We start from the raw sequence: 15,762 nt of genomic DNA on the forward strand, positions 1-15,762 counted from the left end.
GTTCATCAAAAGAACACATGAAAATCATATAACCACAAATAAGAAAATATACATTCTTTTAAAACATACATGGAAAATTGACAAAAGCAAACATGTACTGGGTCCCAAATCAGGTTTTAACAAGTACAAAGATTTAGTCATAGAAACCATGTTCATTGGTCATAGTGCAATAATATTAGAAACTAATAACAAAAAGACAGCTTTAAAAAGTTCATATGTTTGAACAATTATAGAACATCCCCAAATTACTTGCGGGTCAAAGAAAAACTAAAAAGGAAAGTAGGTGCTATCTATAACAATGTTAATGTATTCATATCCAATCTTGTGGAATAGAGTGAAATCAGTTATTAGTGGCAATTCTATAGCTTAAGGGTTATATTAGAAAAGAAAGAACACTGTAAGTTAATGAAATAAGCATATACTTTGGAAAGATAGAGACACAAAATCAGAATAAATCTCTTACAAGGAGAAAGGATATAATCTGTTCACATCATCTGCCTGCTTAGAGAAATATCCTGCTTATTCCTCACTTCACCCTTACAGAATGCCCAAATTCTAGCCTCAAATCCAAGCAGCCTTCTCTAGCTACACAAAATTTTCACAAGTATCCAAAGGCACTATGTCTTTTCGTGCTTTTGCAATAATATCTCCTCATTTTGGAATGCCCATTCCCATGTGGTAGGCTCCAGCTCATTCTTCTAATTTCAGTTAAAGTGCAACCTCTTCTGGGAAATTTTCATGACTCCTCCTGGCAGAATTATTAACTTTATTATTACATTCTTTACCATTTATTTCAATGTATAATAAATTTTTGTTATATGCAAGTGAGCATGGACATAGAGTAAGAGTGCTGAACTAGGTGATCAAAGAAAAATGTTTGGAAGAGGTCAGCTTGAAGCTGGAATTTACTTACCACCCAGTTAGATCTTGTTTAAAGGCCAGCCTAATAGCAATAGGAATAATAATAAATCATAAATAGGATTTATTGAGCACTGTTCTGTACCAATTAACAAGTGAGATGGGGGCGCCTGGGTGGCTCAGTGGGTTAAGCCGCTGCCTTCGGCTCAGGTCATGATCTCAGGGTCCTGGGATCGAGTCCCACATCGGGCTCTCTGCTCAGCAGGGAGCCTGCTTCCTCCTCTCTCTCTCTGCCTGCCTCTCTGCCTACTTGTGATCTCTCTCTGTCAAATAAATAAATAAAATCTTTAAAAAAAAAAAAACAAGTGAGATGAGAGGTATTCTTCATGTGTAGGTATTGCAGGCACATGAGTGAGGCCAACTGTATTGGTTGGCTAACCGAAAAACCATTCCTAATCCTCCTAACCTTTATATTCTCCTAGCTCTAGACAAGCACTATTCAATAAAAAAGTAATGCAATTTGTATATATAATTTTAAGCTTTCTAGTAGACACATTAAAAAAGTGAAAAGAAACAGGTAAAATTAATAATATATTTTTTAACCCAACAGATTTAAAATATTATAATTTCAACATGTAATCAATATTTACAAAATTAGGAAGATACTTTACATTTGCTTTTTTACATTAAATCTTTGGACTCCTTTGCATATTATATACTTATAGCACAGAGGCTGTGTTCACACAGGAAATATCACTTATATTTATTTCATAAAATATCCAATTGTTCCAAACAACCTTAAAAATTTTCAAATAACCAAAGTGAGAGCTAAAAAATGTATTGTCCTTTAATATTTGAATCCTATTGACAAAACTTGTCAATGAAAGGTTTATGTGTAATACTAGAAACAATTTCTGTGTCTGTTGACATGTGTCGCATAATAAAATAATAATATTTTGTGCCATGCAATGATTAAAGTGAAATATAATTCTACCAAAACAATAAAGTTGTAGCTAGTGGAAAATTGCTTTTTACTGCTTCAATTTGATATTTAAATTAAATTAATTGAAATTAAATAAAATTAGCAATTCAGAGCATCACACACACTCACCACATATCAAGTACTCCATGGTCACATGTAGTTAATGGCTACATTGGACAGTGCAGCTCTACAGGCTGGAAGCCATAACCATGTTTTGAGACCTCCTTTCACGTTAGGGTGGTTTTGTGATGTATTTTTGACCTAAGAAAATGTGTGAGAAAGTTTGGAATGGTCTTCTGACCCTAATTTTCTGACAAAGAGATAATCACAAGAAGAAAATTGGCTAATGCTATTCCTTTCTTCTCCTTCTTGCTTTCAAAGTAAACATGTGATCCCTGGGCTATAGCAGCCACCTTGTCACTATGAGACAACCCACAAGGATAAAAAATCAATTCACTAAGAATGATGAAGTAATAACTTAGAAATATGGATGATAATCAATGGACCAACTCTGAGATTCCCTGCCATTTAATTTCTTCATAAGAAAACCACATCTGTCCTTATACTGTAAGTCATTAGTAGATAAAACTTGCAATGGAAAACATTCCTACAATGAGTATGGCACACTAGTAAAGAGACACTAGGCATCAGGAGCAAATAGTGGTGTATATTGAAGAATAATGGTATATGTTGAAGAATAATAGTAAGTTAGCAGAAATGGGGCAGAGCCAGATAATGGAAGGCAAGGCTTCTCAGCTGAAAAATCCAGTCATATGCTTTGTCATATAGAACTTATTATATCCTCTCTTTTCTATGGTAGTTTATACATAAGTCATTTTTTTTGGTTATTAAATTATAAGGGCTGGGGATTTCTACAGAGAAAGTTTAGTAAATAGTCATTAGCTGAATGATTAGATACAGAGTCAGGGGGATCGAGACTGGGTTTTAACATAGATCAAATGCTTAACATTAAAGAAACCCCAACAAAAGAAAGCCCTCAGTGAGGAAACCTATTAAGGGTTCCATTATTAGTATGTCAAATAGAAAGTCTTTGGCCTAACTTTTATATCCCATAAACACTTAAAACAAAAAGGACCATATTAAATTGAATTTTGCCTAACTCTTTCTACTTTCTACTTTCAACTTAATTACTAGGTAGCACCTTTATCCTTCCTCTGACATTTGGCTTTTATTGTCATCTCTTTGAACATGTAGTACTTAGCTTCATGGTGTCCTTTCTGTTATTCTTCCTAAATAAGCTCCCCTATTTTATCATCTTTATCTCACTCCCACGGTGTGAAACCAGGTCTCCAACTCACTGCTTGAATACTGTGCAAACCCGTACTGGATGATATGCCACCAGCCTCACCAACTCCAACCTATAATCCAATCAAATTCTTCTGATACTATTTTTCAAAGAACACACATAATTTTTTTCTTTTACAGATTTTAAAAACATATTCTTTGGAGTCTATTTGGAATAAACTTTTAAATGGAAAAGAAAAAATAAGACAGTAAGATAATATACTAATCAGATAGAGATATTAACTGTACTTTAGTGTATCTACTTGAATTTTTTTCTATGTAGGTTTAGATCTTGGTAACATAATTGAAATATTATAAACAAAACTTTGCATTTATCCTTTTTATTTCTCCTCCCATCATAAAACATTTCCTGTGTCATTAAATGTTCTTCAAAAGCATTAAAAAATAACTGTATGAACCCATCAGGTGACCATTCTTGAACTTGTTTAGCCATATTATATCATCACTTTTATATCATATTATATCATCACATATTATATCAACTCTTTTCTGCATCCCCACGGGGGACTGACAACTGTCTTTTGAATTAAATAAAAATTCCCATTCTTGGATCCTGTCAGGTGCTATAATTCTACATCTGCTTCTATCCTCCAGCTGGTGTTTCATATTCTAGCGAAATAAATTGGCTCCCTCCTTCCCATATACAACTTGTTTCTCTCCTGAGCCATCATTCATTTTCTTTCTCTTATATCCCAGGCAAATCACTGCTCTTCTTAAAATTTACCTCGGTGTCATTCCCAAATCTCTCACTACCTCCTTCTTTATATCTCACATATCCTGGTTTATCTAGAGCACATGTTTATGACCTCAGCAGTGTGCTGGTTGTGTTTATGTTTCTAGCACATGTAGATGATCTGATAGGGTGCCAGGGACATGCATGGCGGGCCAAGCAAAGGAGGAGCAAAGCTAGTAGGTCGGGGGCCAGTTCTTCTTGACCCCCCATTGCACTTTATGAGGTTCTGGAAGGGAAGTGTGAGGTAGGACTACTCTCATGCTCAGAGCTGAGCAGCAGGGAGTGGTTAATGTTGGCCCGACTATGATTAACAAGATAGACTATCAGGCATTTGGAGACCATCTGTATTTCCAGGCTAAATGAAAACATATTTATTTTGGCTGCTGAGTATCTGGAGGATGAGGGATCCTCTGAGCATATGGGAGGCTTACCCTCCTTTTGGAAAAAATGATCTCAATTAAATCCAATATCTGCTTTAGATTAGCCAGTATGTTAAGCATAAATTTGTGCACTAACTTAAGGACCCCATGAAGTTCCCTACTTTTGCATCTAATGTTTCTTTATCTTATATGGCTATTCTTTTATAATTGAAAATTGTGAGCATCTGGTTACAGGTTGAATGTGAAATGCAAAACAGTCTCTGGCCTCCTCCTCCTCAGCCTTGTCAGGCCATCACTTGGCAGCTTGCCCCACACAGCCAGGATGCCAGCAGGCTGAAGTGGCCAGGTCAGACCAGTACTGAGCACCACTCAGTGGAACAGAGCTTGTGCTAACAAGATCCTAAAGGAGCCCACTGGTCTCCTGATTGTGGGTGATCATTATGACTTTTTGAATTCAATGCAGTGATAGAACTACAATGGATTAAATGCCTTTCAAATGCTTGTCAGGAGTATCCTTCTAAAATAAACCTGATAGTTTTTCTCTGACACTTAAGCACTTTCAGAGGCTCCTTAGTGTTTATGTTTACACCATCATTTCCAAGCCTTATGGATTTAGCAACTGGGCCCCAACTGAAGTCTCTTCTGCCACTCCCCCCACAGAGTACATTTTATATTCTGACTGTGTCCCACAGTCAAGTGCTTCAAGTCCTCTCGATGTTTCACATATGCTTTCTCGTGTCTCTCTTCTTTTTGCCCACACTATTCCCTATTTCTCAAATGTTCTTCTCCACCACTACTGTGGGCTTTATTTCAAGAGGCAGCTGAGATGCTGCTGTCCCTGAAGTCCACCCTAACACTTCCAGGCAGAATGTCCCTCCCTCTTCTCCATGGCACAGCACTTTCCACATGCTTCCCTCATCACTGCTGCCTTACACGGTAAGGGCTCCTTTACTTTTATCCACCTCTTTGACTTCTGTGAACTCCTTGACCTCAGGACTTTGTACTCCAGGAACTAGCATATGTGTATAGTGTTCATTCATGTTTGCTGAATACATAATTATGATAGTGGACAAGTTATGATGATAAACAATTTTGTGTGACAGTAAGACCAGCTTGCTTGTTTCCTTCCTTCCGACCAACAGACACTGTACCAGAACTCTTTTGGACTTTCTGGAAGAACAGAGAGCAATGGTTCCTTAGTTAAAAATAAAAGATAAGAGATTGGTATGCCCAAAATGATGGTGTGAGGAGCTCAGAGGGTCCTCTCACCAGGAAAACAACCATAGCTAGTGAAAAATTACTAAAAAAAAAAAAAAGAAAAAAGAAAAAACACAACCAAAAAAGCCCACAACTATTTTAAGTTCCTGGAAGTTATCCTAAGGGCACATAGCAAATGGAGAAGTATTAATTTGAAAATATCCAATAAATCTTGGTAAGAACATCAAAAGTTTGTGGCATTAGAGCCATGACTCCCTTCCCTCCCATCATTCACCTCAGGGTGATGGAAATTGTATACTGGGTGAGTTCAGATTAGAACACAAGGCTCCCTCTCCCCATATCTCGCAGTCTGGTATTATGGTATCTCCCTAGGAGAAGAAGGCTACCACAATTTCTCATGATCCCCAGCTCTGTGTTGCAGAAGCTTTATTCTAGGTAAGAGCAGGTGAGATGTCTGGAGCTCCCTTCTTCTCCCTATCCCCCATTTGTAAGACAGAAGCTCTACCCCAAGAGTAGTGGGCCAAGACTACTGGGTTCTGCTCATCTCTTCCTCAGTTTGTTTATAAAAAGATGGTTACATACTGGAAGAGGCAAGGTGCTGAGGGAAAAGGACACAGCTCCTGGCCAGCACCTCTCTCATAAACTAGGTATGACGTTGCTTCAAGAGAAACAGACCACTGTCCCCACCCTCCACTCCAGAGCAGAGGTTCAGAGGCTTGACTCATGGGAAGAGGCAGGTATAACACCAGAGAGCTTCACAGCTCTCCCAGGGAAATGCCTTATTTAGAAAGAAAGCATGGAGATGTTCAAGTCTAAAGGTTCTATGGAAACAATGGAGATTTGGGTGGCAAGTAATTAAAAGTAAACTGGTAGCTCCCTGAAGGCAACAAACTAAATATACTTGTTTAACAGAGATGAGACAAGTTTTACATAGAGAATAAGGGAAAGACACTGTTAATAAGAGCCTTTCTGGGGTTAGAACAATCCTTGAAGACTGACCTTAAAGACTACTGCAAAGGGGCTGGATTTAATTGTATCAAAATCTGGAGCAATTTATGCCCAAGTATCTCTGAAAACAATGGAGAAACCAGCTGTCAATTAGTGGAGGCTAACAGGTAGGTGTGATATCAACAGTGACAGACAGCCCAACAGAGAAATCAGGAAAAGAGGCTATTAAAGAGAGGCCTGCTAAAACCGCTGTCATCCCAGGTGACTATGCACCTGCCTAGGATTGTGCCCTCTGAGGAGCATCACTAGAACTTGCACACTGCACAGGATTAGACTTCACTGAGATAATCCAGCCAAATCACAAAACAAATAAACAAATAACTATGCCCTGGGGGATGGGGAGGGATCACCATCTAGACTTGCTACAATATATGATCTAAAATGTCAAATTTTCAATGAAGAATTATGAAAAATGCAGAGAAATAAGAAAGTGTGAAAAAATACACAAAAAAGGAGGCAACAGAAATTGCCTATTAGCGGTTTCATATGTCAGCTTAGCTGATGAAGACTTCAAACCAGCTATTATAAAGAACCAAAGAAAACCATACTTTATTAAAGGAAGGTGTGCTGCATGCCTTATGAAATACAGATTATCAATAAAAAGATAGATATTATTATTATTAATAATTTATTTTTTATTTTCAGCATAACAGTATTCATTGTTTTTGCACCACACCCAGTGCTCCATGAAATCCATGCCCTCTATAATACCCACCACCTGGTACCCCAACCTCCCACCCCCCGCCCCTTCAAAACCCTCAGATTGTTTTTCAGAGTCCATAGTCTCTCACGGTTCTCCTCCCCTTCCAATTTCCCCCAACTCCTTTCTCCTCTCTATCTCCTCATGTCCTCCATGCTATTTGTTATGCTCCACAAATAAGTGAAACCATATGATAACTGACTCTCTCTGCTTGACTTATTTCACTCAGCATAATCTCTTCCAGTTCCGTCCATGTTGCTACAAAAGTTGGGTATTCATCCTTTCTGATGGAGGCATAATACTCCATAGTGTATATGGACCACATTTTCCTTATCCATTCATCCGTTGAAGGACATCTTGGTTCTTTCCACAGTTTGGTGACCATGGCCATTGCTGCTATAAACATTGGGGTACAGATGCCCCTTCTTTTCACTACATCTGTATCTTTGGGGTAAATACCCAGGAGTGCAATGGCAGGGTCATAGGGAAGTTCTATTTTTAATTTCTTGAGGAATCTCCACACTGTTCTCCAAAGAGGCTGTACCAACTTGCAATCCCACCAACACTGTAAGAGGGTTCCCCTTTCTCCACATCCCCTCCAACACATGTTATTTCCTGTCTTGCTAATTTTGGCCATTCTATGTGGTGTAAGGTGATATCTCAATGTAGTTTTAATTTGAATCTCCCTGATGGCTAGATATTATTAAAATAAAAACCAAGATGGAAAGTCTGACATTGAAAAGCACACTACTCAAAATGAAACTTTTACTGGAGTGTCTCAATAGTAGATTTGAACCAGCAGAAGAAAGAATTAATGGATTTCAAGAAGGATCATTAGAGATTATGCAATCTGAAGAACAGAGAGAAAAAAAGAATAAATTAAAAAATAATAAAGCCCCAGAAGAATATGGACATGGTTAGCACATCAACATACAAGTAATGGAAATACTAGCAGAGGAGAGTGAGAAGAGCAGAAAAAAAAACAAAAAAACAAAAAAACAAAGAAATAATGCTGAAAACTCCCTGATTTGATTAAAAAAATAAAAAAGATTAACCTACACATCCAGGAAGCTCAGTGATTTTAAGTAGGATAAATACAAAGAACCTTATACCCAGGCACATCATAGTTAAAACGCTGAAAGCTGAAGATAGAGAAAATTTTGAGAGCAGTAAGAGAAAAATGACTTGTCGTGGACAAGGGAACCTCAGCAAGATTAAGAACTGTCTTCTCCTTAGAAATGATGGTGGCCAGAAGGCAATGGGATGATATATTCAAAGTCCTGAAAAGGGGAAAGAAACCTGTCAACAAGAACTTATATCCAGCAGAACTATTTTTTAAAATTAAGATGAAATAAAGACATTCTTAAATAAAAATGGACAGAATTCATTGCTAGCAGATCTACTTTACAAGACAAATACTAAAGGAATTTCTTCAGGCTGAACACAAGTGGCTCCAGACATTAATTCAATCCACAAGAGAAAACACAGAGCATTAGTTAAGGTAATTATGTGGGTATTTATAAAAGACAGTATATTGCATATTTCTTTTTTTAACAGATTTCAAAAGTAATAGCACAAGACAATATGAAGGTAGTTGTAGTATGTGGCATATAACACACAAAGATTTAATATGGTTGACAATAACAGCATAAAAGAGGTGGGGGAACAAAGCTGTATTGGTGTAAGGAAATTACTAGGTTACCCAGGTGGTAACTTGAATCCACTGGAATAAATTAGAGGCCCAGAAATGGTAAATCAAAAAAATAACATATTCTGTAAATATATAATTGCTCTCCTTCTCTCAGCTTCTTTAAAATGCACAATTTTATAAAGGAATAATTATAACAATGTATTATATGTTTGTAACACATAGAGATGTAATATGTGTATTAACAATAGTTAAAAAAAGGAAAGATGGTGTAGAGTTATATAGGATTCATTTTTATATCTCACTGGAATTACTTATTATTAATTAGGTTAATTAGTATTGATTAGAATTAATTAGAATTAATCTGAACTAGATTCTGATAAAGTTCAAAATGTATATATAGGTATGTGCATATACACATATATAACTATATATATGACCATATAACTATATAATATGTAGTTTATATATATTATATATAACATATATATTATATAGTATGTGAACTATATAATATATAGTGACTCATTCATTCTATAACTGGAAACCTGCACACTCCCCTTCACCTATTTTGTCCTTCCCCCGATACCAGGCAAACATTAGTCTGTTCTCTGCACTTATGGGTCTGTTTCTCATTTTTTAAATTTTTTTCCTTGGTTTGTTTGTTGGTTCATTTGCTTTGCTTTTTAGATTCCACATATAAATGAAATCATATGGCATTGTCTTCTTCTGTCTGACTTATTTCACTTAGCATAATACTGGGCCTCTAGGCCCATCTATACTGTTGTGAATAGCAAGATCTCATTCTTTTAAAAAAATGGCTGAGTAATATTCCTTTATATATATCTTTATCCATTCATCTATAAATGAACACTTATGTGGCTTACATGACTTGGCTATTGTAAATAATGCTACAATAAACATAGGCGGGCACACATTTTTTGAATTACTGCTTTTGTTTCCTATGAGAAAATACTTAGTGGTGGAATTATTGGATCATATGGTATTTCTATTTTAAAATATTTGAGGAACCTCCACACTATTTTCCACAATGGCTGTACCAATTTCATTCCACCAAAAATGCACAAGTGTTCCTTTTGCTCCACATCTTCACCAACACTTATTTCTTGTTTTCTTTGCTCTAGCCATTCTGACAGGTGTGAGGTGGTATCTCATTGAGGTTTTGATTTGCATTTCCCTGATAATTAGTGATACTGCACATCTTTTCAAATGTTGGCCATCTGTATGTCTTCTTTAGAAGAATGTCTCTTCAGGTACTCTATCCATTTTATTTTTTATTTATTTTTTTTTATATAATTTTTTTAATTTTTTATAAACATATATTTTTATCCCCAGGGGTACAGGTCTGTGAATCACCAGGTTTACACACTTCACAGCACTCACCAAAACACATACCCTCCCCAATGTCCATAATACCACCCTCTTCTCCCAATCACCCTCCCCCCAACAACCCTCAGTTTGTTTTGTGAGATTAAGAGTCACTTATGGTTTGTCTCCCTCCCAATCCCATCTTCTTTCATTTATTCTTCTCCTACCCACTTAAGCCCCCATGTTGCATCACCACTTCCTCATATCAGGGAGATCATATGATAGTTGTCTTTCTCTGCTTGACTTATTTCGCTAAGCATGATACGCTCTAGTTCCATCCATGTTGTCGCAAATGGCAAGATTTCATTTCTTTTGATGGCTGCATAGTATTCCATTGTGTATATATACCACATCTTCTTGATCCATTCATCTGTTGATGGACATCTCGATTCTTTCCATAGTTTGATATTGTGGATATTGCTGCTATAAACATTCGAGTACACGTGCCCCTTTGGATCACTACGTTTGTATCTTTAGGGTAAATGCCCAATAGTGCAATTGCTGGGTCATAGGGCAGTTCTATTTTCAACATTTTGAGGAACCTCCATGCTGTTTTCCAGAGAGGTTGCACCAGCTTGCATTCCCACCAACAGTGTAGGAGGGTTCCCCTTTCTCCGCATCCTCGCCAGCATCTGTCATTTCCTGACTTGTTGATTTTAGCCATTCTGACTGGTGTGAGGTGATATCGCATTGTGGTTTTGATTTGTATTTCCCTGATGCCGAGTGATATGGAGCACTTTTTCATGTGTCTGTTGGCCATCTGGATGTCTTCTTTGCAGAAATGTCTGTTCATGTCCTCTGCCCATTTCTCGATTGGATTATTTGTTCTTTGGGTGTTGAGTTTGCTAAGTTCTTTATAGATTCTGGACACTAGTCCTTTATCTGATATGTCATTTGCAAATATCTTCTCCCATTCTGTCAGTTGTCTTTTGATTTTCTTAACTGTTTCCTTTGCTGTGCAAAAGCTTTTGATCTTGATGAAATCCCAATAGTTCATTTTTGCCCTTGCTTCCCTTGCCTTTTGCGTTGTTCCTAGGAAGATGTTGCTGCGGCTGAGGTCGAAGAGGTTGCTGCCTGTGTTCTCCTCAAGGATTTTGATGGATTCCTTTCGCACATTGAGGTCCTTCATCCATTTTGAGTCTATTTTCGTGTGTGGTGTAAGGAAATGGTCCAATTTCATTTTTCTGCATGTAGCTGTCCAATTTTCCCAGCACCATTTATTGAAGAGGCTGTCTTTTTTCCATTGGACATTCTTTCCTGCTTTGTCGAAGATTAGTTGACCATAGAGTTGAGAGTCTATTTCTGGGCTCTCTATTCTGTTCCATTGATCTATGTGTCTGTTTTTGTGCCAGTACCATGCTGTCTTGATGATGACAGCTTTGTAATAGAGCTTGAAGTCCGGGATTGTGATGCCACCAATGTTGGCTTTCTTTTTCAATATCCCTTTAGCTATTCGAGGTCTTTTCTGGTTCCATATAAATTTTAGCATTATTTGTTCCATTTCTTTGAAAAAGATGGATGGTACTTTGATAGGAATTGCATTAAATGTGTAGATTGCTTTAGGTAGCATAGACATTTTCACAAGATTTATTCTTCCAATCCAGGATATGGAACATTTTTCCATTTCTTTGTGTCTTCCTCAATTTCTTTCATGAGTACTTTATAGTTTTCTGAGTATAGATTCTGTGTCTCTTTGGTTAGGTTTATTCCTAGGTATCTTATGGTTTTGGGTGCAATTGTAAATGGGATTGACTCCTTAATTTCCCTTTCTTCTGTCTTGCTGTTGGTGTAGAGAAATGCAAATGATTTCTGTGCATTGATTTTATATCCTGACACTTTACTGAATTCCTGTACAAGTTCTAGCAGTTTTGGAGTGGAGTCTTTTGGGTTTTCCACATATAGTATCATATCATCTGCAAAGAGTGATAATTTGACTTCTTTGCCGATTTGGATGCCTTTAATTTCCTTTTGTTGTCTGATTGCTGAGGCTAGGACCTCTAGTACTATGTTGAATAGCAGTGGTGATAATGGACATCCCTGCCGTGTTCCTGACCTTAGCGGAAAAGCTTTCAGTTTTTCTCCATTGAGAATGATATTTGCGGTGGGTTTTTCATAGATGGCTTTGATGATATTGAGGTATGTGCCCTCTATCCCTACACTTTGAAGAGTTTTGATCAGGAAGGGATGCTGTACTTTGTCAAATGCTTTTTCAGCATCTATTGAGAGTATCATATGGTTCTTGTTCTTTCTTTTATTGATGTGTTGTATCACATTGACTGATTTGCGGATGTTGAACCAACCTTGCAGCCCTGGAATAAATCCCACTTGGTCATGGTGAATAATCTTTTTAATGTACTGTTGAATCCTATTGGCTAGTATTTTGTTGAGTATTTTCGCATCTGTGTTCCTCAAGGATATTGGTCTGTAGTGCTCTTTTTGATGGGATCCTTGTCTGGTTTTGGGATCAAGGTGATGCTGGCCTCATAAAATGAGTTTGGAAGCTTTCCTTCCATTTCTATTTTTTGGAACAGTTTTAGGAGAATAGGAATTAGTTCTTCTTTAAATGTTTGGTAGAATTCCCCCGGGAAGCCGTCTGGCCCTGGGCTTTTGTTTGTTTGGAGATTTTTAATGACTGTTTCAATCTCCTTACTGGTTATGGGTCTGTTGAGGCTTTCTATTTCTTCCTGGTTCAGTTGTGGTAGTTTATATGTTTCTAGGAATGCATCCATTTCTTCCAGATTGTCAAATTTATTGCCGTAGAGTTGCTCATAGTATGTTCTTATAATAGTTTGTATTTCTTTGGTGTTAGTTGTGATCTCTCCTCTTTCATTCATGATTTTATTTATTTGGGTCCTTTCTCTTTTCTTTTTGATTAGTTGGGCCAGGGGTTTATCAATTTTATTAATTCTTTCAAAGAGCCAGCTCCTACTTTCATTGATTTGTTCTATTGTTTTTTTTGGTTTCTATTTCATTGATTTCTGCTCTGATCTTTATGATTTCTCTTCTCCTGCTAGGCTTAGGGTTTCTTTCTTGTTCTTTCTCCAGCTCCTTTAGGTGTAGGGTTAGATTATGTACCTGAGACCTTTCTTGTTTCTTGAGAAAGGCTTGTACCGCTATATATTTTCCTCTCAGGACTGCCTTTGTTGTGTCCCACAGATTTTGAACCGTTGTATTTTCATTATCATTTGTTTCCATGATTTTTTTCAATTCTTCTTTAATTTCCCGGTAGACCCATTCATTCTTTAGAAGGATGTTGTTTAGTCTCCATGTATTTTGGTTCTTTTCAAACTTCCTTTTGTGGTTGAGTTCTAGCTTTAGAGCATTGTGGTCTGAAAATATGCAGGGAATGATCCCAATCTTTTGATACCGATTGAGTCCTGACTTAGGACGGAGGATGTGATCTATTCTGGAGAATGTTCCATGTGCACTAGAGAAGAATGTGTATTCTGTTGCTTTGGGATGAAATGTTCTGAATATATCTGTGATGTCCATCTGGTCCAGTGTGTCATTTAAGGCCTTTATTTCCTTGCTGATCTTTTGCTTGGATGATCTGTCCATTTCAGAGAGGGGAGTGTTAAAGTCCCCTACTATTATTGTATTATTGTTGATGTGTTTCTTTGATTTTGTTATTAATTGGTTTATATAGTTGGCTGCTCCCACGTTGGGGGCATAGATATTTAAAATTGTTAAATCTTCTCGTTGGACAGACCCTTTGACTATGATATAATGTCCTTCCTCATCTCTTATTATAGTCTTTGGCTTAAAATCTAATTGATCTGATATAAGGATTGCCACTCCTGCTTTCTTCTGATGTCCATTAGCATGGTAAATTCTTTTCCACCCCCTCACTTTAAATCTGGAGGTGTCTTCAGGCTTAAAATGAGTTTCTTGGAGGCAACATATAGATGGGTTTTGTTTTTTTATCCATTCTGATACCCTGTGTCTTTTGACAGGGGCATTTAGCCCATTCACATTCAGGGTAACTATTGAGAGATATGAATTTAGTGCCATTGTTTTGCCTGTAATGTGACTGTTACTGTATATGGTCTCTGTTCCTTTCTGATCTACCACTTGTAGGCTCTCTCTTTGCTTAGAGGACCCCTTTCAATATTTCCTGTAGAGCTGGTTTGGTGTTTGCAAATTCTTTCAGTTGTTGTTTGTCCTGAAAGCTTTTAATCTCTCCTTCTATTTTCAATGATAGCCTAGCTGGATATAGTATTCTGGGCTGCATGTTTTTCTCATTTAGTGATCTGAAAATATCATGCCAGCTCTTTCTGGCCTGCCAGGTCTCTGTGGATAAGTCAGCTGCCAATCTAATATTTTTACCATTGTATGTTACAGACTTCTTTTCCCGGGCTGCTTTCAGGATTTTCTCTTTGTCACTGAGACTTGTAAATTTTACTATTAGGTGACGGGGTGTGGGCCTATTCTTATAGATTTTGAGGGGCGTTCTCTGAACCTCCTGAATTTTGATGCTCGTTCCCTTTGCCATATTGGGGAAATTCTCCCCAATAATTCTCTCTAGTATACCTTCTGCTCCCCTCTCTCTTTCTTCTTCTTCTGGAATCCCAATTATTCTAATGTTGTTTCGTCTTATGGTGTCACTTATCTCTTGAATTCTCCCCTCGTTGTCCAGTAGCTGTTTGTCCCTCTTTTGCTCAGCTTCTTTATTCTCTGTCATTTGGTCTTCTATATCACTAATTCTTTCTTCTGCCTCATTTATCCTAGCAGTGAGAGCCTCCATTTTTGATTGCACCTCATTAATAGCTTTTTTGATTTCAACTTGGTTAGATTTTAGTTCTTTTATTTCTCCAGAAAGGGCTTTTATATCTCTCGAGAGGGTTTCTCTAATATCTTCCATGCCTTTTTCGAGCCCGGCTAGAACCTTGAGAATTATCATTCTGAACTCTAGATCTGACATATTACCAATGTCTGTATTGATTATGTCCCTAGCCTTCGGTACTGCCTCTTGTTCTTTTTTTTTGTGTTGAATTTTTCCGTCTTGTCATTTTGTCCAGATAAGAGTATATGAAGGGGCAAGTAAAATACTAAAAGGGTGGCAACAACCCCAGGACAATATGCTTTAACCAAATTAGAAGAGATCCAAAATCGTGGGGCGGTAGAAAGGGGATAAAAAGAGGTTCAAAAAGGAAGAAAGAAAAAAAAAAAGAAAAAAGAAAAAAAGAGTGAAGAATTTTTAAAAAAGAAAACACCTAAGAAAAATATAAAAACGAAAATATATATATATTAGATAAACTACAAAAAAATCGTATAAAAAGAAAAAGGTGACAGTTAAAAAAAAATTTTACCCGAAGGCGAGAAAAAAAAAAAAATTAAAAATAAAAAAATTAAATTAACTGCAAGACTAAAAAAAAAATCACAGGGAAAAAGCCATGAGTTCCGTGCTTGGCTTTCTCCTCCTCTGGATTTCTGCTGTTCTCCTTGGTATTGAAATCGCACTCCTTGGTAGGTGAACTTGGTCTCAGCTGGATTTCTTGTTGATCATTTATGGGAGGGGCC

The 15,762-nt window shown here is 37.1% G+C and overlaps 1 protein-coding gene across 6 annotated transcripts in view; it reads right to left on the minus strand.

The window, feature by feature from the left end:
- Nucleotides 1-15,762, minus strand: part of KIF6 (kinesin family member 6) — a 518,420-nt gene that overhangs the window by 127,403 nt on the left and 375,255 nt on the right. The gene's annotated exons all lie outside the window — the stretch shown is intronic.

The sequence above is a fragment of the Mustela lutreola genome, chromosome 6, assembly GCF_030435805.1.
Source record: "Mustela lutreola isolate mMusLut2 chromosome 6, mMusLut2.pri, whole genome shotgun sequence".
In the NCBI taxonomy this organism is placed as follows: domain Eukaryota; kingdom Metazoa; phylum Chordata; class Mammalia; order Carnivora; family Mustelidae; genus Mustela; species Mustela lutreola.